Raw genomic sequence first — 12456 nt, 5'->3', positions numbered from 1 at the left:
AGCTGGTTCTGGATGCTGTTCAAGCCATCTACTAACTTCTAAAATTATATGATTTATGGATGAGAGGTACTGAGACATGTTTGTTTTTATGAGGCACCTGCACTTAAATTTAGTTTAAGGTTGTTATTTCACTCAGTGCCCCTGAACTGCTCTGATCATTTTATGCAACTTCCATGCTGAGGTTTTGCAGGGAGCGTTTTCCCCAGCCTTCATGGTGATACAGAAAACTAATTCCCAAAGACTCCTAATCCCCTTGGAGTAGGATGCAGATTATTAACAACTGAACTGATACAACTTTTTTTTTTTTTTTCATCAATTCTATGACTCTGGACCATCATTTTCCAATAGCAGAGGTCTCAATTCTCGCCTTCATTGAGCAGCTCCTGCACGCAGTCATTTTTCAAGGATAGGTAAGTGCCTGTGTCCTGCGGCTGGAAAAGCCATTTGGAGCATGTCCTAGAGCAGCATCTAAGCTGTGGAGAGGCACCAAACTGCAGGGACTTGCAGCTCTCTCTGAGAGTTAGTCACTGCCCACAGACGTGCCCCGCAGATGCAGAAAGCGGCCTAACGGGCATGGGCAGCAGCTCAATATTATTAACTACTGGTGTCAGACGTGGTTCTGCTGTTACTCGGGGAAGGACGGTTGGTTGCAGATGCTCAGGGTTTGTCCCTGTGCCGTCCTGCTCTGTGGCCATCCCCTGCAAAACGACTTTCCAACAAACTAATCAGGAAATAGGACCTGCCTGCTGCTCCCCTCACCTCTGCAAGAGCAAGCCAAGGGCTCGTCTGCGTTGCGGAGCTCTGAGCCCTGCCATTCCCAGAGCCACAGAGCTCCGCGCCCTGCCATTCCCAGAGCCACAGGGCTCCGTGCCCTGCCATTCCCAGAGCCACAGAGCTCCGCGCCCTGCCATTCCCAGAGCCACAGGGCTCCGTGCCCTGCCATTCCCAGAGCCACAGGGCTCTGAGCCCTGCCATTCCCAGAGACACAGAGCTCCGTGCCCTGCCATTCCCAGAGCCACAGAGCTCCGTGCCCTGCCATTCCCAGAGCCACAGGGCTCCGTGCCCTGCCATTCCCAGAGCCCCAGAGCTCCGCGCCCTGCCATTCCCAGAGCCACAGAGCTCCGCGCCCTGCCATTCCCAGAGCCACAGAGCTCCGTGCCCTGCCATTCCCAGAGCCACAGGGCTCCGTGCCCTGCCATTCCCAGAGCCACAGAGCTCCATGCCCTGCCATTCCCAGAGCCACAGAGCTCCGCGCCCTGCCATTCCCAGAGCCACAGAGCTCCGTGCCCTGCCATTCCCAGAGCCACAGAGCTCCGTGCCCTGCCATTCCCAGAGCCACAGGGCTCCGTGCCCTGCCATTCCCAGAGCCCCATTCTCCGCAGCCCCTGCCTGGCGGATGGAGAGAGCGGAGAGAATTAAAGGAGGCAAAGAAAGGTGTTTGATCAGGTGCTTCTATTAATGGGGACGTTAACAGGTATGTTCAGGTATGTTAACATGGTGCATTAGAGCCCTCTTAGGATTTTGGATAAAACATTCCTTGAGTATTTTTCGCTGCCTAACTGCTATGGGTTTTCTGGTTCTATGGTTGTCTGGAAAAACAACTTTTCAATTGTGAAATTGAATTGTGAGCTGTAGCCTAAATTATAATTTTTGCTTAAAGAATATACTGTGTTATTCTGTGACATGACAAATTAAGAAGTTGAAATGAAGCTTACAGGGAAATTAAACTATGATGAACACTGGTCTACATCATTCCTGTTCTCTACACGGCAGATGTTACAACTTGTAGTCTTGAGTGTCTTCCTGGATTCACTAGGGGCACAGTTTTTCTCAATTTGTGATTTATACATGCTGAAAAAAACCCTAATCCTCTTTGATGAACTAAATATGCATTTGGGAAGGTATGTAGTAACTTCAGGATCGATAAGCGGAGTCCTCTGCATAGGCAAGTTTACATTTTACCATTAAGGTAAATTCACACATGAAACTGGAACATTATCTGCAGTGTCCAATTACTATTCGATCAAGAGTAAAACATCTGCTTACTACCTCTGATGAGAGCACTGGGAAAAGCGTTCATGCGTTTGGACCCGAGTCTTAAGCGTCATGGAATTAATAACAGGTATTCTTCCTATCTGCCTATCTAGATAAATGCCTTATTTTTCTCTTGGTGTAGCACATGTGTGTTGCATTCCTTTGAGCTCCATCTCATGCATGGCTGTTCTTGGGAATTTGACCAAGACACACTGAACAGCAAGGTTTTACCTAACTTACATTAGAAAACCGTATCATTACATCACAGCGCACGCAGGGGTGTTACACTGCTAACTCGGCACTGCCCGACGCTGTGTTGCTGCACGGAAACAGCAGGATCCATAACATTGCATCGGTTGCCAAAACCAGGATGTTAATTGGTGCATTGTAGCCACCACGGCTAGTAATTAATAAACAATGAACCTCAAAGCCCTGGAAGAGGGGCTTTCTCCAGCAAGGCCAGCCCCGGTGGGACATAAAGGGCAGGAGCCGGTGGCCGCTTGCTCGGGGGCTCTCGGGGCAGCGCGGCGGGGGTTCCTCCCGGCGGGGGGGGGTTCCTCCCGGCGGGGGGGGGTTCCTCCCGGCGGGGGTGGTTCCTCCCGGCGGGGGGGGGGGTTCCTCCCGGCGGGGGTTCCTCCCGGCGGGGGGGGGTTCCTCCCGGCGGCGGTTCCTCCCGGTCATTCCCGTTGTTAGAGGAAGGGGCTCCCCGGGGCCGGCGGCGCCGGGCCGGAGCGCGGCGCGGGGCACCCTCTCCGCGTGCATTGGTGGTTCAGTGGTAGAATTCTCGCCTGCCACGCGGGAGACCCGGGTTCGATTCCCGGCCAATGCAACCTCGCTTTTGGTTATTCGTTTACTTCGTTCCTTTGGCGCTTCGGCGCACGCTGCAGGGAGCAGCGCCGCGTTTTGCCTCGGCCTCGCACCGCTCTGCAGGGCCCCGGCTCGGCGCGCCGAGCGGCTGCTGGAAACGGAAAAAAACACAACAAACAACAACCAAAAAGGGAGGGAAAAAAAAGAAAGAAGGGGTAAAAGAGCGCTGGAGATGCCGGGGATTGAACCCGGGACCTCACACATGCGAAGCGCGCGCTCTACCACTGAGCTACATCCCCGCCTGTGAAGGCCTCTCCCTGCGCACTACGAGAGGGCGCCGCGCCCGGCCCGGCCTCGCTGTCCTCCACTCGGCCCGGTTCGGCCCGGCCCGGTTCGGCCGTGCGAGCGGCTCCCCTCGCCCCCTTGCCAGCCCCCGGCGAACAAACCACCCCTGCACACAAACAACAAGCACCTGCTTGTTTTGTGCTTCATGCAAAGCGGAAAGCCTAAATAAACGCACATGCAAAGCAGTGTAAGAGGTTTTCCAGCACAAGAAAACCGCAGCAGCCAAAGCAGGACGTTGCTCAGGTGCTGATTTCAGCGCTCACCCCAGTGACTACGGCCATGTAATCCAGCTGCAGCCTGCTTGCTTCCTAAGGAAATCTCTCTTGCTTTACCCCACTCGGATGGCCGTGGCCTGTGGCCTCTGTGGCGCTGCGAGGAGCACCCATCCCCTCGCGGAGCAGGGATCGGGACACACCACCACAGCACCCGCTTCTTCATTTGGAAAGGGTTTTGACCAACTCCTCTTTGCTGCTGCCCATGCGGATGTGCCATGTTCCTCGTATGCGCACACATGTGCTGCACGCACCCTGTGTAGCCTCAGGTGTCCCTCACACGGCTCCCAGGGAGGCGCTTAGACACACCGTGGCACGCCGTGGCACACCGCGACACACTGCGGCACACACCATGGCACACACCATGACACACCGTAGCACACTGTGGCACACATCGTGGCACACACCGTGGCACACCATGCGGTGCCGCCGGGATTCCCCTCCTGCCGAGGCCTGGGCACGCCTGCTCTAGGCTCTCAGTGCTGAAGGAACCCAACCCGCCTTGGATCGAGCGCCCCAGCAGGACCAGCAGCTCCAGGGGGGCTGCCAGTGCCTTCTCCCGCTCCAGGGCAGGTGCTTTTCTCTCCACAGCGCGGGTATCTAATACTATACTGCATTTCACTGGCACTGTTACAATAACATAAGCAGCCGTACAAATCTGTCAGCACTCCCGACGATGGTGAGGGCTTTCTGCTACCAAACACTGTTCCCCTGCCCTTCCGGATTTTGAAGCTGGTAACCTTGGGGGCTCTCGTTTTCCCACCCTATCAGAGGACTGTATGTAATACCTCAGCTGTGCTCAGCATAGCAGATTTTACACAGGAACCTTCTAGAAGTCACTGAATTTGATTTCTGTAGTTAACCCAACATGCAAACGATCCGATTTCTCTACTAGTGCAAAGCACAGAATAGCAATTGCTAGTAACACAACTGAGTCCAAGGTGCAGAGCATGTTAATACCAACTACTCAAAAAAAAACCTATTTAAAATCCTTCATTTACATTTATCTCCTTTCATTTATCCTTCCATAGACATCAGAATAGTAGAAAAAGAGTAATACAGATATTACTGTGTTTTTATGGATTTTGCAGGTTTGATACATGGTCAAGCCAGCTGTGAGAGTTCCTGCCTGGGAGCTGGATCAAGACAAGAGGGCATTCAGAGCAGCCACAGATCCACAGAGGATCCGCCAGTATTTAATTTACGTGTGTGTGTTAACGGCACCAGCGGCTGTGGGCAGCTGATCCTGAAGTGGAAAAGTATTTCTATTGCAACTAGATCTAAGTGCCCTCTAGACCAGCACTTACCACACACACAATAAATGGACTCATTCAGGCTAGAATGTGGGTCTCATGGGAGGAAGTAAGATGCCTTACATTAACCTATGGAATAAGACAAAATCACCCATATATGGCTCTAAATCCACTTGGTCATAAACGCAAACTTAGCAATCCTGAATGTTTTCAAAACTTAAGAAAGCAGGAATCTAACACTGTTGCTGCCATCGCGGCACTAGAATTCCCCGCGATGCGACTTGTGTATCTCATGAGCCTCCACCATATCCCCACAGCGTCGGCCTTGTCCAGATGCCTGGAAGCAGCCCCTGGTTCCAGGAAATACTCTGTCATAGTGTGCGGAACAGCTTTTAATTTTGCTGGATGCCACAGCACAAACTCAACATTGAGCTTTCTCAACAGCGCTCTCAGAGGACTACATTCACCTCTTTGTGTTTGGGTTTCTGCGCTGACATCAGGGAAAGACAATGTCACTCTATTATCCAGCCTTTCCCTGCATTCCTTGTTAGGATTAACTCATTCCTGGCACCTCACAAACTGACTTGTTTAAGGGAGACCTTAATTGTCCCCGCAAAAATGGGTTTAATTTAATCTAATCCATTTTTTTTCACATTTCCTCAACTCTCTTCAGCTACACTCTTAAATTCACTGTATATTTTCCAAGGCAATCCTTCTCTAAGGTTTGCTGATGGATTTCTATAATCCAGTCTGAAAAGAGTCCGCCTTCAAAGTTACCTAGCGTATAAGCTTGGTAGGAATTATTATATCTTCCTAAGAACGATTAACATCGTTCTGCTGCAGTATTCTAAGATTGCACTTGCTCCTGGGATTAAACATTTACCTTCAAAATTCCTTCATAAAATGAATACCTTAATTCAATTAAATATAAGAACTAAAACACAACATATAAACAAATATATGAAGGGTGTCTAATTCACTGATCCAGTACAATCATATGAATTTAGTGCCTTATACAAGTATAAAACTGAACAAGGTCTTCTTTCACAGCATATGCCATCTTTCTTCTTTTTTCACACTGAACAGTAAGTGCACAGCAAGCGTACAGTGTCTTACAAGTCTTGACCAATTGCTAGAGCCTGTGATAACGGCAAAGATTAATAAATAAATAAAGTTACTTTTCTTCTATTACATGACCCTACTGCCCATTCATTTTCAGGTAAACAAATAAGTCTGTGCAGAATATTCACAAACACCATACATCATTTGTACTTTTATCAACATTCTTTCCAAAAAAAAAAAAAAAGAGGTGAGAAATCAGAAACACCAAATAAGCTGACAAATTTCAGGGACAATCAATAACACACCAACTGCTTACTTGTGACACTTGCCAAACCATTTAAAAGTAATATATGTATTGGAAAAAAAAAAAAAAAAAAAAAAAAAACAGGACAGGCTTGTAAGCAATCAGAAAAGTTAAACAACCCCAAAATGACCTGACTTTTAGTGTACGGTATTTATCTAGTACCATTAATCAAGGAATAGCGATCAGAATAATAAAAAAAATTGTACATATTTTACATTGGAATTGAATGGAAGTTACGATCTTAAAGCCTCCAAAGACAAATCACTTTCTTCTGTGTTTTTACATCTTTGATTTTCACTGAATTCACTCCTTTATTTGCCATGGTGACTCGCCTGACACTCTGCCCGAGTAGAGGAATAAAGCGAAAAAGTCTTCTGTTAGTGCACACTCACACTCTGCATGCTGCAAACTCTAGGTATGTAGTTATTTTTCAATATTGCTGGTAAGAATAGAATAAGAAAACCCCAAAAATGCCAGGTTAAAAATCGGCCCTTATTAAAGGATTGTGAAAATCAAGGTCAAAAAAAAAGGGAGGGGGGAGATAAAAAGGCAGAAAATGGGAGTAAAGCCCTAAACTGGAAGATTCATTAGGGTTGCAGACAGATAAGTAAATTATAGTTCTGCAGAAATTATTTGACTGGCAAATTAATTAGACAATATTACAATGGTTTTCTCAACCAAATTTAGCCCTCAGGAAGCAGGCTGAAGTCTCAATGACTTAATAAAAGGAACTTCAACTTTCTTCAACTTAATAAGTGAGGAAAATTAACATTACCAGCTTTGATGCAAATAAAAGTTTTTTTTTAAACTCAGTAGCAACCCGTAGTTGTACAGACCTACACGGATGATAGTGCCCAGGCTTCCGGACAGCTGGATGCTTCTGCCCCCGCCCCCTGTTTATACAGGCCTTTAATTTAATACCCCGCCGGCGAAGCCAGGACAGGCTGATCCAGAAACCACACAGCATTCTCATTAGGATAGAACATTTAACAGGACTCTGCATATTTGATCAGAGAACACCTGATTAAAATACTCTGTAAACTGTTTTATCCTAAGTCTGAAAAAATACAGTATTTTTTACTGTTATTTTTAAAAGCACAGACTTACAGAGAAAGAACCTTATTCCATGACTGCAGCCCTCACTCAGCTTGCAGAAATACACCACATAAGAAAGACAAAGTTTATTTTTCAGTTTGCCCGCTAAATGCTATATATTCATGGAAGAAACAGGAGCTCTGTTGGAACAAATTTTCTTTGTAGTTCCTGGAAAAGTTTTGTAAATAGGTATCGCAACTGAAACCTCACCTACCAGTGTAAGCAACACAGTACATGCTCATTAGCCTAACCTGAGCCACAATATCACTACAGATATTAATTAGGATCTTTTCTGATTGCCTGAAATTACACAATAAGAGGAGAAGGCTCCTCTACTCATCACTGTAACAGTAAAAAATGATACCTCTTAAGTCAAGCATTATTCTTACTTCCGTTTCCTACAGAGAATTTCGGTTTCCAATGCTCCATATTCTCAAAGGGAATCTCTTGTTTCTATATTCCTCACGCTTTTCAGATTACATCTGGAATCCAAAACATAATTTTTTTTCAGACAAAGAGGCAATTTTTTGAAACAAATGATTCCGAGCCGTTCAGGAGGAGGCTCGTAGCTCTTTAAGCCTCCACCAAACCGTGCACAGCTGAAGGGGCCTGGGGAGGTAAGCTCGTATTAACACGTCCTTGTCCACACTTCAGAACGATTGCTCATCGCTGTGGATTACAAGAGCTAACAATTCCTTCTCTGTATAATGCTGGCTTCTAATACAGCTAAAAGCTTCAATTTCTGCAAGACAAAATAAGTTAAACCGATTAAGGCTTTTCTTTCCTACAGCCTACTAGGTCTCCTTTCTTCTGCTAGACGGGACAAGTTGCCTCAATTATAGTTCAAGAATTGCAAAATTTCTGTCATAAACATCAAGTTTCCAGCTACCAACTGAAATTCCACCTGCATCTCAGTCGGTTTTCTTTCCAAGGCCTGAGCAGGAACCCCAGGCACCTCGGGAGCTGCTCTGGGCTCCTTGGCCCCGGGGACACCCGCTCCAGCTGCCTTCGCTCTGCGCTCCTCGCTCTCGCGGCAAACACCCGGCACTTCGGAGGTACATTCGGTTTCTTCGCTGAGTTTTAGGTGTACGATCAACCTACAAGCAGCCCATCTCACAAAAGCCGAGGAATTAAAGCTTCCATCTTACAGACCTCAAACTGTATTGCCAAAATAATGCTCCAGTTTCCTGGGAAGTCATGCAAAAGCACTACTAGCTTTGGTAGTCTAATAATAATTACAGCATGTGGAATGTTTAGCATGTGAAACAGTGTGTTGTCTTGTGTAGGTGAACCTCCCCAGCGGTCATTAAGTAGCCTGCAGGCTAGCTAGGTGGTACCGTTAGCAATGAAGTTGCCACAATTTTCCTTCCACCCCAAATCCCATTTGAGAAATGTGGCATTTGGATTGTTTTTAATCAGCACAGATTTCCTTTATGTTTTATATATATAGTTATTTATTTATTTATTTATTTATAATACACACAGATATATTTAAATCACTATTCCTTTTGCCTCCTCTGCCAACCAGGACTGATATACTCAGTATATCCTCCCCTCAGAAATCATCAGTCTTCTCATGTAAATCATTCTTTTTTTTTTATTTTTCATATTTTTGACCCACATAGAAATATGATCTTCTTTGCCAAGACTCGCTGACACAGAAAAGCAGAATAAGAGCTACTACTTGTATATACGTGTAGCTCTTGCAAGATATGTTTGGCTTTTAGTACTAGGCTACTCTTGGGCTGAGAGGGAAAAAGACTAAATTTTATCTCATTTCAGTATTGTTTAGTGATATCAACAATAGCAGAATGTCTGCTTTACTCCTCTATGCTAGTGCAAATGGTTTAACACTGGCACTGCCTTAGAGCAGCGGCTAGAAGGCATCGTCCTCATCCCGGCGCGGTGCTGCTGCCAGTCCGCTGTGTTATAGGAAAGGAGGTAAATATAAGCTGTGAAAAAGCAGCAGACACCAAAGCACAGCAATAATTTTATATTAAATAAATAAATAAAGGAAAGGGAAAGTCTCACTGGGGGTGCATGTCAGGGACGGGAAGCACAAGCCCTCAGGACGGGGTTTACTGCTACCGCACAGGTTCACAACCTCCTGTGAAGGATGCTGTTCAGGGAGCTGGAGCTCAGCTCGGGGAGGACAAACCCGTTCGTGTCGCGCTAACTCCTCCAGCGGACCTTGAAGTTAATCCTCCTCTCTCCTCAGTGCCAAGATCGTGAAGGAAGAGATTACTCAGAGGCAGAAAGCAGCAGCAACAAGTATGTCAATTCAGGCTTTATACGCAGTGAAGAAGGAAGAAGTATTTTTGACTCAGGAACTGAAATTAGACCAGCAATAACATGTAATGCTTGAAAAAGGCAAGATTCTGAACTATTACCATCTCGCCCTTCATTCCTGAGATTCAAGCGCTAATTAAGAGAGGGATGTAGAGAGGACTTAGGCACATGCAAGTATCTATAAAACGATTTGAGACCTTGCAGGGCTGGACGCTTTAACCTAAGGTTTTTAGGAGCTAGAATCAATGCAAGTCAGGCTGCTCTGCCTCCTGCATAGCACCAAGGGAAATTCAACTGGTAAGCACAAAATCCACAAGAAAACCCCACCACCACCACAAACAAAAACCCAACTCTGTTTGCAAACAGTATGAAAGCTTGCCCTAGTGCCTTGCTTACACAGGCTCTGAGTACTTCCCACATCAAACCGTAAGACTGCAGGCAGTGGATGTGGGTCGGAAACGCACAAGCTGCTGCTCCCTGCGCCGCAGCGCGGGTAGGAAGCAGCTCCATGCAGCCCTGCATGGCCCCTTTGGCGCACAGCCACATTCGGGTAGCTCTGCCTAAAGGTTGCTCATCATGTTTAACGTGTGGGGTTTTTTTAAATCCATTTATTGAGAACAGTTAATTGTATTTTACTTATTAATCAGAAACTCTTATGGCAAATTTTCCCCTTCATTTTACCTTCCCAGGCTTACCTGATTGGATTTCACTCATAATTAAACATGCTATTAATATCAGCACTTAACTAAGGCCTCAAACTGAAGTTTTTTTCCAAGTATTCCTCTGATCCCTTCATCAAATGAGAGCCGCAGCAGCTGACGGGCGTTGTGATAACGAGAGCGCGCAGACCCGCACGCTCCACCTTGCCGTCCATGGACGGGTTTCTTTTTTTTCCTCCATTTTTCCTCCTCCTCATGTTCACACAAATATTCCCTCCTGCTCTTTGCCTCAGCCCTTGTTCCAGCCTGCATACATTACCCCTGAGAACCATCTCCTCCTCTGTGCCGGCTGCATCCATCTCCATGGCATTAACCGTGACAATGAGGATCATGAAAGGTAGGGTTAAGAGTCTTGTCTTGTTTGTTTGTTTTCAATATGCCAGCACAGCCGGTTAATTCCTGCTCGGATTCCCACCAAATACAGCTCCCAAAGTGGTCTCCCAGTTGGTACCTGCGGTGTAGTGCGCCGCCGCTAGAGCAAAACCGCGGATTTACTGCCTTAATAGATACGCTACCAGTCACATTTATCAGCAGGTTTTCACTGGTCTACACATTTTCTTAAGTGCCTGCGTGCGGCAAGTAGCAGTGTCAAGTACCCTGATGTACGGCCGAACAATAATTAGACACACAAGACAATTACAGTGCGCGTTAAGCAGTTCTTCATACAGAGCTCTTGTTATGGAGGGTACATTATTACGAATGCACTCTTTTAGGCAAAAAAAGGAAGATTAAATTACTTCTTTAGAAACCTGAATGCAACAATTTCCAATTCCCACAAAACCCTGGAGCTGATTCTTGTCTCTTCAAGTCAAAGTTACCCCAGACGCCACAGAAACAGGACCAGGTCTGACAGCCCAAAGACTCTGGATCATAAAACAGCCCCTTCCTTCCTGTTGTTCATCCACTCTAATCCCGTTTACAACCCTGGGGATTTTTTCAGCAGTAAAACAGTGCAGATCCTACACCTCAGAAGACACCCTGCTAAAGGTGCGTAATAAAATCCAGGTTTACCCGGTGCTGCTCTCTCCAAGGGGGAATTTGCTCCCCTTTGCTTATCTTTTCCAGCCAGATTTGAACGCGCTCGCCCGGCCCCGGCGCGGGGGCCTCCGTGCAGCGCTCTGCCCCGCGCCGCCGCAGCCGCGCAGCGACAGAGGGACATTTCATTATCAGTGTGTCAGTGGGGGCCAGTTCTGTAGATTTTCCTGCTGAAAGATATGGACTAATTTAATAGGAATCTCATTGATATAAAAATTGACTTGTTTTTCAATATCTTGTAGTGAAATGTTGTGATCTGGAAACTAGTATATGTCTTCCTCCTTGCCACATCAATATGGGCTGATTTTGGTGGTTATAGTATTGAATAGCCCAGTGAGTATATGATCTAGATTTGATTCCTCTCTTTATAGTATTTGTTATTACTAAAGTTCTCTGATCCAAAAAATAATATTTTTTGCGCTCATGCTATCAATGAGATAGATTGAATTTTTACCTCAGCTTTCACCTATTTTTTTAATATATTCATTGAAGAACCAGATCCCATTTAGCTAAAACCAAAAAACAGGTTTTCCTTAATTCTGTGTGCAAGTTAACCTGTAGTTCAAATATCTTTACTTTTCTCAAATCAGTGTTCATTACTTACTGTGTTTCAAACGTTGCAGGGATTGTATCATTTACTGTATATTATTACTTGCCTGGTCTCCCATAACTATTTTATTCACTGACTCGGGTAAGCATGAGCTTTGTTTGCCACTGACTGCACCTCCTGTGCTGGCCCTCGCTGCAGCCCGTTCCGGCCCCGGGGCTGCCCAGGTCCTTGCGGCGCGCGCGGCCACGGGGAGCCGGCCCCTTCCTGCAAAAGCCAAAACACTGCGTCAAAAAACTCATCCAGGAGCCTTTCTAAAGCCAAAACTGGAGCTGTGATCCAACGGCACAGACGTGCCAAAAGCACAACTCCACAAAGAGCTTAAAAGCCTGGAAAAGGAACAAAATCTACGTGTAAGTAAATTAATGAAAACAAAAATAAGTTTCAACTGATATTCTAAAGTAACTTTTTAACACTAAAATAATACATTAATACACTAAAAAAACAAAGCCTTAATAACTGGTAAGTTATTTTCAGGTAGCTCTCCTTTTCTAAACACTGGAAATTAGCTTCTTTAAATGCAACGCCTTCATGTTCTGTATTCAAGTCAGGCGTTTAACAAAGCAAAATGATACTTTAATAACTATTTTCATAATTACAAATTCCATTCTCTGCACAAGTCCTGTTTTCAATT

General features: G+C 46.0%; 2 non-coding genes across 2 annotated transcripts; one reads left to right on the top strand and one right to left on the bottom strand.

Moving 5' to 3' along the window:
• Positions 1-2792: 2792 nt before the first annotated feature.
• Positions 2793-2863, top strand: TRNAG-GCC (transfer RNA glycine (anticodon GCC)). Its single transcript has one exon. It is a non-coding gene; the product is annotated as a tRNA-Gly (tRNA).
• Positions 2864-3068: 205 nt separating this feature from the next.
• TRNAA-CGC (transfer RNA alanine (anticodon CGC)) lies at positions 3069-3140 on the bottom strand. Its single transcript has one exon. It is a non-coding gene; the product is annotated as a tRNA-Ala (tRNA).
• Between the last annotated feature and the right edge of the window lie 9316 nt (positions 3141-12456).

Source organism: Tinamus guttatus, unplaced genomic scaffold, assembly GCF_059628265.1.
Source record: "Tinamus guttatus ecotype Peru unplaced genomic scaffold, ASM5962826v1 Tinamus_guttatus_pri_ptg000073l, whole genome shotgun sequence".
NCBI classification, from domain to species: domain Eukaryota; kingdom Metazoa; phylum Chordata; class Aves; order Tinamiformes; family Tinamidae; genus Tinamus; species Tinamus guttatus.
Note: the sequence above shows the minus strand (reverse complement) of the source record. Positions and strands in the feature narration are given on the sequence as shown.